The sequence below is a fragment of the Vanessa cardui genome, chromosome 19 (assembly GCF_905220365.1).
Source record: "Vanessa cardui chromosome 19, ilVanCard2.1, whole genome shotgun sequence".
Classification (NCBI taxonomy): domain Eukaryota; kingdom Metazoa; phylum Arthropoda; class Insecta; order Lepidoptera; family Nymphalidae; genus Vanessa; species Vanessa cardui.
In genome coordinates this window covers 9578438-9592902 of record NC_061141.1, presented here as the reverse complement: position 1 = coordinate 9592902, position 14465 = coordinate 9578438, and positions in this window count along the sequence as shown.

The following is a 14465-nucleotide window of genomic DNA, read 5'->3' as shown; positions in this document are numbered from 1 at the left end:
CGCCGGAGATTATACAAATGATCTCGGACCCGAGGTAATTTTCATTTCGCTCATCCTCCGAGACATCTTTGGTAACTTAACGTTTCTCTGACACTAAGAATTCATCGCACGCTTTTTAAACGCTCGCTGCTCGTCGCGTTCCACCTGGTTTAATTCTTAACCAGACCCCTGCTTTATAGTGTATATCTTTTGTAATATTATACCTTATCTGTCCTTTATACTTTTGACGTGAATCATTGTCTAGGTATTTATTTTCCTCGTGCTTTCAGTGAAGTTTTACTTGGTGGTAGGGCTTTGCGCAAGCCCGTCTGGGTAGGTACCACCCACTCATCAGTTATTCTACCGCCAAACAACAGTACTCAGTATTGTTGTGTTCCGGTCTGAAGGGTGAGTGAGCCAGTGTAACTACAGGCACAAGGGACATAACGTCTTAGTTCCCAAGGTTGGTGGCACATTGACGATATAAGGAATAGTTAATAATTCTTACAGCGTTAATGTCTATGGGCGATGGTGACCACTTACCATCAGGTGGCCCATATGCTCGTCCGCCAACCTATACCATAAAAAAAAAGTTCAAAATTTCAAAGTTCAAGTTCAAAAAAATTTTAATTACATCTTCATTTATTGCTGCGATGTTTACAGATCAACTTGTGTCACATATTATATTATCTTCATAATTTAGGCGATAGATATGGGTGATGCCCGGATTTGTTACATCGGTTGTTTTCAAAGGATATTTGGATTAAATATCGGTGTTGATATGCGATTTCAGATGTCACTTAACAGTGTACGATATGTGAGAAAGAGATGAAAAGAATGTGATAACAATTAGTTTAACATTCGCTTCATCTCTTTTCATAGATGGGTTTCTATAAAGTTAAAGAGAGATAGGGCGATTTTGAATGCTTTGACGTAGTAAAACAATGTTCACAATTTTTTAGACGCAGTGTAGCAAAACGGTTTCTCGTCAACATCAAATCTGACATGATGTCTGATGACATCTGATATTCCGACGACATCTGACATCCAAAATTTAGTTTGGTTAGATCGGACGCATGTATAATATACAAGTTACCTTGGAAGATACATGTTGGGGATTGCAGATCTTAGGACCATTATTATAACCCGGTATTTATGTATTATATAGATATTATATTATATAGATATTGTTCGAGAACAATTATCATCCATCATTAAATATTGATAATGTGTTAGTAAATAAAGGAGTTTATTGTGATAAAGCTTATTGTAATAAATGTCTTGCAATTTAAACGACCGCAATTAGCATAGTCAAAGGCTCTCTTCTGAGGCAGCGGGAAGAAAACGCACCATCAGACGCAAGCCTTAATTTTCAGGTGAGTTAAAGCCGACTAAGTCTTAGTGAGCAAGTACCCGCTCAAGTTTCTGTGAAATAATTTATAGTTGAATTTATTTATGCTAATAATTTTGTAGACAGTTAACGTTACTCGAGTTTCAAATCGTCGTCGTTGAAATTACGAGTTGCAAGTTATTGAAAAACTGCATAAACAGCGTTGAATGGTAATGGATTATTTCTTATGCAAATTAAGTTCTTGATATAATTTGTTGTAATTAATAGGTATAGTACGATACAACTTAGATGTAGCCTCGGCTAATTCAATAAAACCGATTACTGCCGATTTATACAACCACTAGAAATAGCTCCCTATCGCGCTATTCGACGTTTTTCGTCGCTAGATTGTCGCGTCAGTTTAACCCGAGAAAGCAAGTGCACGTAAATCGACGTGTCAAATTAACGAATATATTAGGTCATATGATATTACAAGTTATTTCGTTTGGGTACAAATGATACTCACATAATAAATAAATATTGATAATTTGGGTAATTGATTCTGATGTGATCGGTTTTACAAATTTTGCCGATGCTACAACCTAAGTTGGGTCGTACTATACAATTATTTGACAACTACTTGGTGCGCTGTCATTGGCTACGTAAAAGGTCGCGTGCTCAATTCCTTAGACCAAAATTGCGTTCAAAAGTTTTTGATATACTATTGTTTAATAGCGCAAAATAACTTACTAAGTAATGAATTTGCATTCACAACAAACAAATCATAATAAAAATTGAGTTTGTCAGATAATTTTTTTTTATATGTTATAGCTTTATTTACATCTTTATTCATACTCTTAGTTGTTTATTTTAATAAACGTACATAATTTCAATTTTATTAAATAAAACGACGTAAGTATCTTATAAATGTAATAAAAGATACTTACGTCGTTTTAGATATTTACAAGTATTTTCTAATTATAAGTAAACTATGATTATATGGCTAAGTAGTTTATAAATTAGTTTTCGTTTTTAAAAATAATCTTAAAAATTAGGATTACCCTGTGTGTATTACATATTTTATAATTATTTTACATTAAGAAATACTTACGTTTATATTGCAAACACTAATTATTTCCTCAAAGAAGACTTCTTTGCTAGAGTACATTAACTAAAATTGTAAATTATATACCTAATTAAATACTATCGCATATACTTACTTAATAGTACTTCAAGTCTCGAGATTTAAATTTATCCTGTAGTTAATCTTTTATTTACAGAATCAACAGACCATCTTCATGTCTTCGCTCGAACGGAATAAGGTTCAAAAAAATGTTTATATTTTATTTTATATTATATTTTTTAACCCACCAACCAATCCAATTGAAAACCGTATTAACTTCTGTCCGATTTTGAATTTATGGCCTTCAGACAGACATATAAAGCGACTCAGTAATTGTCTAAAGCTGACTTCTCACAGCGTCCGTCTTGACTTTTAAAGTATAACATAACAACAGCCTGTAAATTCCCACTGCTGAGCCAAAGGCCTCCTCTCCCTTTGAGGGTTGGTTTGGTGGAATTCACATGTGGCAGAATTTCTTTGAACTTTGTCACATGCAGGTTTCGTCACGATGTTTTCCTTAACCGCTGAGCACGAGATGAATTATAAAGACAAATTAAGCACATGAATCAGCGGTGCTCGCCTGCGACTTTTAAAGTAACTTACACTTACTAGAACCCAGGACTCTTACAGTCGATGACAGTGCGGACATCACGCATACCGTAGCAAGTGAATGCGAGATGGCCTAGAGGAATTATAGGCCAAAGTTCATACATACACAAAAATCGTGAACTGTATATCCTTTAGGGGACTGTAGTTTTACTGTAATTTAAATAAGTTTTTTTTTGGTATTATCCAATAAATAAAACATTAATAAAATTTCGACTTATATAAATCAAACAAAATAATGTTTAAGTAAAAAATACAACGGCATAAAACTTGCGTCGTAAATTGTACAAATATATTATACGGTAACGTAAGATGTTTACATAAATCTTTCTAATCTTTTCAGCGAAATCTTTACCCGCTAGTATAACAAAGTATAAATTTACTTTTGTGACTAGTTTTATAAAGAACCTAGCAGTGATCCGCGGTTTTGTCTGTTCATTTGGTCATTTTACAGTCTACATATGTATGGAATATCAAATAATTTTATTGACATCAAATATTGGTATCTGATGTACAGTGTTTACAACCTTCTCCGGGTTTTGTATGGGGACTTCAAAGAATAAATAAATAAATAAATAAATATTGGACAACATCACATAAATTACTCTGATCCCAATGTAAGTAGCTAAAGCACTTGTGTTATGGAAAATCAGAGGTAACGACGGTACCACAAACACCCAGACCCGAAGCAACATAGAAAACTAATCAATATTTTCTCTCACCTCGGAATCGAAGCCGGGGACTTCGGAGTGGTGTACACATGAAAACCGGTGTACCATGGTCGTCTTGGTATCTGAAGTTCAGAGTTTAGTACCTTTTCCGGGTTTCGTATGGAAACTCTGAACTTCAGAATCTAAAGTAGAACAAGCTCTACATTTTAATGGGGGAGTGTTTCTAATCGGTATTTGTAAACAATGGCCAAAGATTATGCAGATATGTAATAACAATAATTATTTCATCAAACATATGCCACTTCTGTGTATTAAATCCTAGTGTTGAAGCGAGTACACCGAATTCACGTCGAATGTCGAGTAACACAGCCATTAAATATTTGTACAAGTGCTCCCAAGTTTAAGAGGATATCTCTAACATGGATACGTCTCAAGTACTTAATACTCCTAAAATTATTAGCATTGAATAAACGTTATAGAAATAACCGTTATTAATACAATTTATTATTATTCTTATTTTTAAATATACAGTGTAATTGTTATTTTATTAATTGTATACATAATGCAAGAATACTCTATTGACTTATACTTGTACCTACACGTTATTTATGTTGCAAATATTCGTTATAGAAATAACTGTTATTAATACTATTTATTATTATTATTATTTTTAAATATACCGTGTAATTTTTATTTTATTAATTGTATACATAATGCAAAAGTACTCTATTGACTTATACTTGTACCTACACGTAATTTGTGTTGCAAATATACGTTATAGAAATAACCGTTATTAATACTATTTCTTATTATTATTATTTTTAAATATACCGTGTAATTGTTATTATATTAATTGTATACATAATGCAAGAGTACTCTATTGATTTAAACTTGTACCTACATGTAATTTTTATTGCAAATATACGTTAAATTATGAAAAGAAAAGGTCTTCGATTATCATAAAAATAAAAGTGCAAAATATCAATTTTAAAATGCAAACTATACGATTACGATTGAGGAGATAATTGAGGAGAATTATTATTTAGTCGTTAACATGGTAACAGAAAAGAAAAAAAAATAAGTTTTGACATTATTAGAAACTTACCACTTATTAATGTTCTCCAACTAACTACTCTTGAATAGGAGACTACCACACTTAGGTAGATAAATAAGCTTATCTTCACAATTCTATCCTCGTTGCATCCCGGAGATGTAAAACAAGCGTCCGCAAGGGAGATGAATGTTTCAGTGGCGGTTCATGTCTGCTGCTTGACGATTTTTTCACTTATTTACTACACACCGGTAGGAAAAATATACTTGAAAGTATCTTGGGAGCTAGTACTTTATGGCACTGCCAGAAAAACGGGACGATTTCAGTCACGGTGGCTAAACTCCAGGCAGTCTGGTTACCTGCACAAACCGTGTACACAAAGACAAGAGCAATAATAAAACTGAGGGAATGGAATATCTGATTGGACATCAAAGCAATGTACCGGAAAGTATTTTGACTTAGCGACATCTTTACGTTATTCTTAACTGAGATTAATTATTTATTAACGATGTAATAAAAAACCTATTTGATGTATCTATACATCAATTGGTTCACTCATGCGTTGTGCATGTAAAATTAAAAGTATAAATAAATTATACTAAGTATTTGTTGGAAGTAAAACCGATTATATTTGTATTGTTTTGACTAGGATCTTATCAGTTCGACATGAGTGTAACATTGTTAGAATTTAATTACATTCCATCCATTTAAGCTTCCAAGCACGTGGGCTTAATTTCGCAAGTGTATCTTCGTATGTCTGTCCACGAATTTCTCGAAAACTAAAAGTCGTATTGAGATCATCTGATGAACTGATTCAATGAAATTCTACCACATACATATGTAGCTAGCCCGCATTGGAGCAGGTGGAATATGTTCCAAAACTTCTCCTCAAAAGTAGAGGAGGAGTAATTTACAGGCTGTTCATATGTGTGTTTTATGTGAAGTAACATAACCTTCTATTATAAAATTTCTACCCAAAGTTAAAGCATTTGATATCAACCCAAGCCAACGTAATATGGTATATGAAAATATCATCATAATAGTGTAACCGTCGCACGTACAAGTATTATTTCAAACACGAACGTATAAGAATGAATTCTTACTACATTTTTAAAACCCACATTTAAATCTGAGTCATAAAACATTTTACAAAAATTGAGAATGAAATTTTACTAATATAACTTTGCTCTATTTTCCATTTTCATTATTTTTAATTGATGCCTGGTGAACGGATTTTTTTGATGCGAAATCTTAAATATACCTTTTTCAGTACTTAAGTAATAGCATGTGAATATATAATAAAGAATAATGATGGTATTTAAAATGTAATTATTTATGTATTAGCTATGAACGGAGTAGACTAGCAAGTTTATTCTGGAGCAATTAGCTCTATGGATCCTTCTATATCCGACCCTATGTTTACGCATAATTCCACTGAAAAGTCAAGTTTAGCCCCACAATCTAAAGCCTGTATATAGTCGGCTGACTTGGACTGGGTAGAGCCATCTAGTTCAGCTGTCGTAGAAGTGATAAATTTGTAAATTAAAAATAAGATACTTACTCCTCTTTTGGCATAGGGCCTAGAGACCTCTAAATTCAGCCTTAAGCTTAATAACTGGCAAACTGACGAGAAGTTCTGCTAAGTAGTCAATCATTGTCAAAGGCGCGTAGGAGCATATGCTTACAATAGACCTCCGAGAGCCAGTAACTACGCACACAAAAATTTCAATATGTAGGTATGAAATATCAGTAAATAATGTAACACTACTATTACTATATATATTAACGTTCATTGAATGTTACGTCATATAGTCTAGTCAACATTTCTTCTATCTTATAAAAAAATAATTCAACAATATATCAGTATTGAGCCTTTCTAAAAGTATGTATAAAAAGTCATATTTTAAAGTATGTATAATTTGAATACTAGGTTTACTAATATTACAGATTATTTATTTGTTTGTATGTGTGAAACACCAGAAATAATGATAAAATTATATAGATTTTTACTTTGGACAAAAATCTATATGATTCCTGCGTATTATAATACATAAATTATATTCATATTATAAGATTTTCTTTTATATGATAACAATTTCTTTATTAATAAATTGTACCCGTGAAAAGTAAGGGCGGTTCGCTAGTCGACAATAACAAAACAAAGCTGGAAATAAAATACATTAATGTAAAACACCCTCGAAGAAACTAAAAACAGATTCAGTTCATAACAATAGAAATAACATTACATTCAAAAGAAAAATATTAACTCAACAAATACACCAACCGAAATTACACAAAAAGCCCCTGCATATTACAAAAGGCAATTCCAGTAAAAGATTGTAACTTAAACGTACGTAAGAGAAATAACCGACATTATAGCTAATACTTGTAACTTATAACTCACATTTACCTGAACAAAAATATTACCAGTATAGTACGTGTAACATATTACTTGTTACCAAAAATCTGGTGATTTAATTTGGACAAATAGAGCACCATTATGGTTTGCTAAATTTGTATATAACAGTCACAAGGGACATAACATCTTAGTTGGTTGATGGCGCATTGGCCATGTAAGGTATGGTGGTGACCGCCTACCACTCACCATTTCAATAAAACTTTCATTTCAATAAAAGTTTTCTTTCTCAAAGGATTAGTATCAAATTTCTAGAATACTGACAGATATTCATACATATAATAAACACATACAATCATCATTTCATTTGTATTGTTTTGCTGTCTTTACTCTTAGTCGTACGCACACTATGATATATTGTAAGCACGAGCGTCAGTCACTCTACTGCATAATATACCGATATTAATTTTACTTGAAGTTCACCTTTGTAATGAATAATTACATGTGACTCGTATATTTGTATATCGTCAATGATCATTTAGATTTGATAAAATGAAATTTAACGATATGAAAGTATAGGGTTTTTTCAAATTCGAACCACCAACATAGGGAACTGATAAGATCCACATCTTTAATCTACTTAGCCACTTTCTCTTAACATTATAAGCTGGTGATATTTGCATCAAGCAAAGTACTTCTATTAAGAGAAATCCGATAGAAATCGTACATAAAATAAAATAAACGAAAGAAGAATTAAAATAAATACCGCTTTTAATAATTTATATTCTTTTATAATTCATCAATACAGAAATGTATTTAATGATTACTTTTGTTTCGTAATTTTATTTCTAACTCCACCCTAAAAAACCCTTTGAGAGAAAATAATTTTTGATCTCGCTAAAAAAATGATTACTGACCTTTCGTTGAATTACCATAATTGTAAAACAAATTTTATTTTCAAATGAAGCACTCCGCTCTGTTTTATGTAAATATTCGAAGTTTTACCGTCGACGGCTTGTACAGTTTTTGATTAATACAAAAAATGCCGTAAAAATGACATAATGCCCAAAAGTATGGCTATAAAAATAAATTCAATTTACTTGCTGGTAGGGCCTTGTGCAAGCACGTCTGGGTAGTTACCACCCACTCATCAGATATTCTACCGCCAAACAACAGTACTTGGTATTGTTGTGTTCCGGTTTGAAGGGTGAGTGAGCCAGTGTAACTACAGGCACAAGGGACGTAACATCTTAGTTCCCAAGGTTGATGGCGCATTGGCGATGAAAGGAGTGTTTAATATTTCTTACAGTGCCATTGTCTATAGGCGGTGGTGACCACTTACCATCAGGTGACCCATATGCTCGTCCGCCCAGCAATAGAATAAAAAAGGTAAAAAGACTATATGGATTTTCTACGCATGCACTTATAATTTGACCGCCTAGCAATAATGCCTCGTAATAATTAACTGCATTTGAATGATTCTTATGTAATTTTATAACCAAGGGTTAGTAGATAAAATAATGACTCAGAGCAATTTTATAGTATTCATATTTCTCATTAAAAGTACTCTCTATGTAAATTAAAAATTTCTCGCTAAGAGCTTTTCTAATTTTCTTTATTAATAAATTTTACACATATGAATTCGGGGTTCGTCGCTAGTATGTATGTTTATATATTTAAATTGGTGTGTCTGTTTGGAATATTAAATAACCTCTTCTTACTAAATGTATATATATATATATATATATATATATATATATATATATATATATATACCAAAATAACTTATTTTTCAATTATTGTCTGTCTGTCTGTTCTGGCTAATCTCTTAAATGACTGGACCGATTTTGAAGAGACTTTCACTGACTGATTGGAGTAACTTAGGCTTCGATAATAACTTTTTTGTTTAATAAAATAGCACACGAAATCACGGGCTCAGTTAGTATTCAATAAATACAGAAATACCTACAAGTGTGTATTGTATGTATATAAAAGAAAATATCGTTCCAATAATCCAAACAATTTATAGCCCGTAACGTTGAAAAATATTCCAAGCAATGCGATCCATGAAATTAAGTTAAACAATGTTGGAAACAAATAAGACTAAGTATTACATAAAGTGAACTTTAGTTAGCGCTCTGAACCGTTACCGAAGACTAATTTATTGCTGGAGCGATCTTTCATCAGGGAACTTCGAACAACAGCGCAGCACGCCAGTAATGGGAATTTTTAAGTAATTTCCTTAGTCGTTTTTTTATGTTTTTTTCTAAAAAATCTCTCTGCCAGGCTGAATTTTATATCAGCTACTCAAACAGCGGAAGTGCATGGCTTTAGCTAAGTGCAAGAATGTTCCTTTTTATTTTAACCGGGATTTTTTAAAACGCCGTCACGCCGTTTTAGGTTCACTCTTTGATTTAGATTCTGGTTCGTAGTGGCGTTTTGAATGTACATTTTTCACTTTAAATGTTTGATGTTTTTGAAATCGTACAGTGTAATATTTTAACCGGTTTATACCAGTTATATAAAGTTAAGTTACTAACACAAAAGCAGTTAATTATATTGTTTTATACAAGAACAACAACAGACTGTAAATTTTCCACTGCTGGACTTAACTCAGCCTCTCCCTTTGAGGAGAAGGTTTGGAACATACTCCAACACGCTGTTCCAATGCGGGTTGGCTGAATTTCTACGAAATTAGACACATGCAGGTTTCTACATGTTTTCCTTCACCGCCAAGCACAAGATGAATTATGAACATCAATTAAGTGTCTATATACAAATTAAGTTCAGCGGTACTTGCCTGGATTCGAACTCGCAAGATGCTCGTGTTCTAACCACTGGGCGATCTCGGCTCTTTTATATAACATTTGTAGAAATTGCAGCGGAGTGCCAGTGTAAATTATAAATAAGACCACATGACTCTAACCTGCGTAAATATAAATAAATGAATAAAAGTCGATGGTGATGATATAACTTGAAAAAGGGTTCCGTTAAACGGAGTATATTCAAAACAGATTGACACGTTCAAACTACTAGTTACCTTAATATTTCGTGTTAATTATGATTACTGCAAGAAAACTATACAAACATGTATACATGGTACATATGTATATCAAAGAAACATTTTTACAAGATTTCCGTTTGTCTGCCTGTCTGTTTGTTCCGGCTAATCTCTTGACCGACTGTACTAATTTTGAAAAGACTTTCACTGACAGACATCTGATGCAATAAGGATTAACTTTAGCTACTTTTATAACCAAAAATATTTTTTTTCGCTAAATACAAACATGCGTGAAGTTGCGGGTCAACTAGCTTCCAATATAATCGGACTGCGTAATTAATAAAAAGATGTAATACGATTAATGTTTCAAGTTACTTATGTAAGTGTAACTTGAAAAAAAGTATACGATAAACGTACAAAGGAGGTCAATTTTACAATAGTTACTTGGCGCAAGCGGTTAATAGCGCTGCACGGCGATTTATATCCCGCACTCGCTGGCTTGAAAGATATACGCCTTCGGTTCAACACGTGAACATATATCTTCAAAGGTCAAAGGGATAAAAGATCTTGTTATCTGGCGAGCAGGAAAGTTTTACTTGATTGTTTCTGTTGACCATCCGCGATGCCGTTTCTTTTTGTATTACAAAAAATGTTGTATTATGTTGGATGAGAAATATCTGGATATGATATAAAATGTATTGTATTTTGTTTTTATTTTAGATATTTCATTTTTGGCACCCTTAAAAAAATAATATCTCTTTCATACATACGACATTGATACTGTTATGATTTGTGTTAGAGAAAAAATATGAGATATTATTAATATTCCTATTTGCTCATTGGATCAGGATCGAACCCACGACTTATTACATTGTTACCCTTCCAACATTGCGACAAGAAGGTGACAAATGGATGGTACCCAAAAACTCCTCCCACCAAATAAAACTTAAAGATATCATGTATATTAATTATTTAGAATAAATTTAAAAAGTCTAACTTTAACTCGTTAACTTATCCTTGTTATAAAAGCCTATAAATGCCTCCCTGAACGCCAATAGCCTTCCCGTTAATTAAAAACGTTACCCTATTTCCATCATTTCTTTCTTCAAAGCAAAAAGTTCAAAACTAAGATTAGGATCTGGAACAAACTGAACATTTTCTTAATTTACAAGATAAAATTTCGGCTTATATTTAAAAGTCACGTATACAACCTCCTTTTTAAAATGTACTAGTATTTTATAACTACAATGCGGTTTGTTGAGCCTAAAGAAAAAAAAAATGCAATGCCGCAATGCGTTTACGTCGACTGGACTAAATTTACATTTGTATACCACATCTGTGACTATTTTGGCATTTGTTTCATTTTGGTGGAAATATTTAACGCGAAAAGAAATTAAATGGAATGTAAGATCTCTGCAATACAGCATCCATTAAAAGAATGGTTTGTTTAGAAAACGCCTCTAATTTATGTTAAAAATATTTGATATTTGGTAATTATTATACTTGCAAACGTTGCTTTGGTAAGGTCGGATTAAGCACGTCGGGCCCCTAGGCATTTATATAATGACCCCATTCAACTGTTTTTCAAAATTCTTACAATATTTTTTTACCAAAACAAAATTTTAAGAATAATAATATAAAAAATAATAAAAGAAGAAATTTTAAATGTTGAAAAAGAGTAGGTAACTACTGAGTTTCTTGCCGGTTCTTCTCTGTACAATTTACTCTACGAACCGGTGGTAGCTTCATTTAATTGTAAAATGACGATTCAAAAGTGCTTTAAAGCCTACTTGAATCAAGTTTATTTAGATTTTTGATTTTGTTTTAGGGTAGTAGCTCACTCGTTGGTAATTAAAAAGTATTAGGTTTTTCTCGTAAATACGTAGATTTTTTTGACATAAATCAAAGTCTTCGAACTGGGAATATTATTGGACTATGAGAGTGTAAAATATGTCCTGCGTAGATGTTTGGTCTCTCATAAGATAAGCTACTTTTTCCGCAATACGCCGGACAAGTAGTTACCCTACACTGCGTAATAGATAATCCGGGCCTATTTCTTGGGTGTTTATTTTGACAGTATACTTTCTTGCATTTTCGCTACGATTTTTAAAATAGGCAACATTATTAAAAAAATAATAAAACACTGACAGGAAAATTAAGGTAGTCTTCTATATACGCCAGAACCATGAGCATTATTATAACTTTGTCTTACATTACTGTATTTTTTGTATTCGTAATTAATTAATTTCGAAAGTGATACAAACACTGAGAATTACAATTAAGTTAAGTATAATTACATTACAATTCTACTGAGAAGAACCGGCAAGAAAGTCAGAAGTCATGTTAGTTTAGTACATGTATTAGCTCCATTCTATCATCTATTAGCGACCCGCCCCAGCTTCAGACAGAGATACAATACAGATACTAAATATACTACAGAATTTATTTGTTTACGACATCACATTACAAAATTCTAAAATTATCAGTGTTTCTTTACTAAGTTGTCCATGTATTATAGACAAAAACCTTCCTTACAAATCACTCTATCTATTAAAAAAAAAAATTAGCAAAATCCGTTGCGTAGTTTCAAAGATTTATAGTACAAAGGGACATAGGGACAGAGAAAGCGACTTTGTTTTATTAGTATAAAAAATTAAGTAGTGATATATGCATAATAATCTTGTATAGAATAATATGCCTTCTATACCAAAGTATTTTTACAAATGATTTGAATGTATAAAACGGCAAAGTTCATTACAATTAACTTTCAACAATAACTTAACAAATAACCTTAGCCTACACTTTTTTTCTTTTAGTTATCATTGATTAGACACAGTTAAGAACAAATCATAATTTAACTAACGGCCTCATTGATAGATAAAGTTGTCTGTAGACTGTATATTGAAACAAGTTCTTGTTAGTATAACGGAATACGTTTCTCAATATTATTTAAAATCAGAATCTAGGATCTGGGTAATTAAATTGATTCAAATTAATTTGAAAATGCCGACCGGCTAATTGGATCCAATGTCAATTTCACGTCAAACTTCCTTCAATGTTGACATTTTATTAATTGAAGATTGAAATTAACATTTAACCTTCTTTAATAAAACCGATATCAGGAATAGTTTCACGAAGACTTTTTATTGCATACTTTGGTAATTGAGGAAGTAAATGAGCTTCCTGATGGTAAGTGGTTACCATAGCCCAGACACAGTTACTGCAAAAAGTCCAACTGTTTCTTCCTATGGTTTCACCAACTTTTGAAACTGAAATGGGATTTTATTTATATTTTATTTCCATTGTGCATATATGTGTTACACTGACTCACTCACCCTTCGAACCGAAACAGAATAATACTAGTATAGCTACTTGGTGATAGAATTTATGGTAAGTTGGTGTTCCCTATCAACTACGGCGTGCTCAAAGCTCTATCGCCAAGCTCTACACCAAACACATTTGAATAGATTCAGTATTAAAGATCACTTTACTACATTCGAAATAAAATTTCATATATGAGTATTAGTTGTCGCCCGCATCTTCGTTGGTTCCTTTTAGGGGTAAGTTCATCAGGCGCTACGCGTAGAAAATGTCTAGGAAGGATTTCCTTGGAGTTCAAGCTTGCTTCAGACCAATTTTTTTTATTTTGGGTTAATGATTTGGTCTCGAAGAATATATGACTATAAAATGAGTCCAAATGTTTTTCTTTTTCCTTTCGTAAGTATAGTTTAATCAACCTAATTTCATTTATGTAAAATTAAAATCAACATTTTTTATGAACATTACACACTTACATCATCATGATTTTTCTATGTAAAATTTCGAGCGCAATACGAAACATCAACTGTGTTTAAATCTAGCGCTTACTAAAAAATAAATTCAGCTGCAACAAAACACAGCTCGCGATGCTTTTTTGTTTCGAAACCAAAGACAATAGACGGTTTACATGCACCAAAGAATCCAGTCGCCGCCTCGGCAAGAAACGACGAAACAAAATTCAAATTTCACTATGCACAGTCGGCCACGTCACACGTTATAAATTTCTGCACCATTGTGTACAGCCAGCACAACAGACCTGCACGTATAGGTATACAGTCGGCCGTACTGGCTTGCAGTCCGAAATTAAACATTCATTTTTATTATGTTTCCTGAAAACGGGGTCGAAGTTTTCGCTTTTATTTTACAAGGCTATTTTATATTAATAACCTAGAGCCATTAAGTTAAAAAAGACAGCACAATATTACATATAAAGTTTAAATTAAAAACTGCAATGGTGCTAATAAGTGCTTATGCAAAAATGTATTAAAGAAATTGGAATCGTTTAATGGTTTGATTACTCTAACGATAC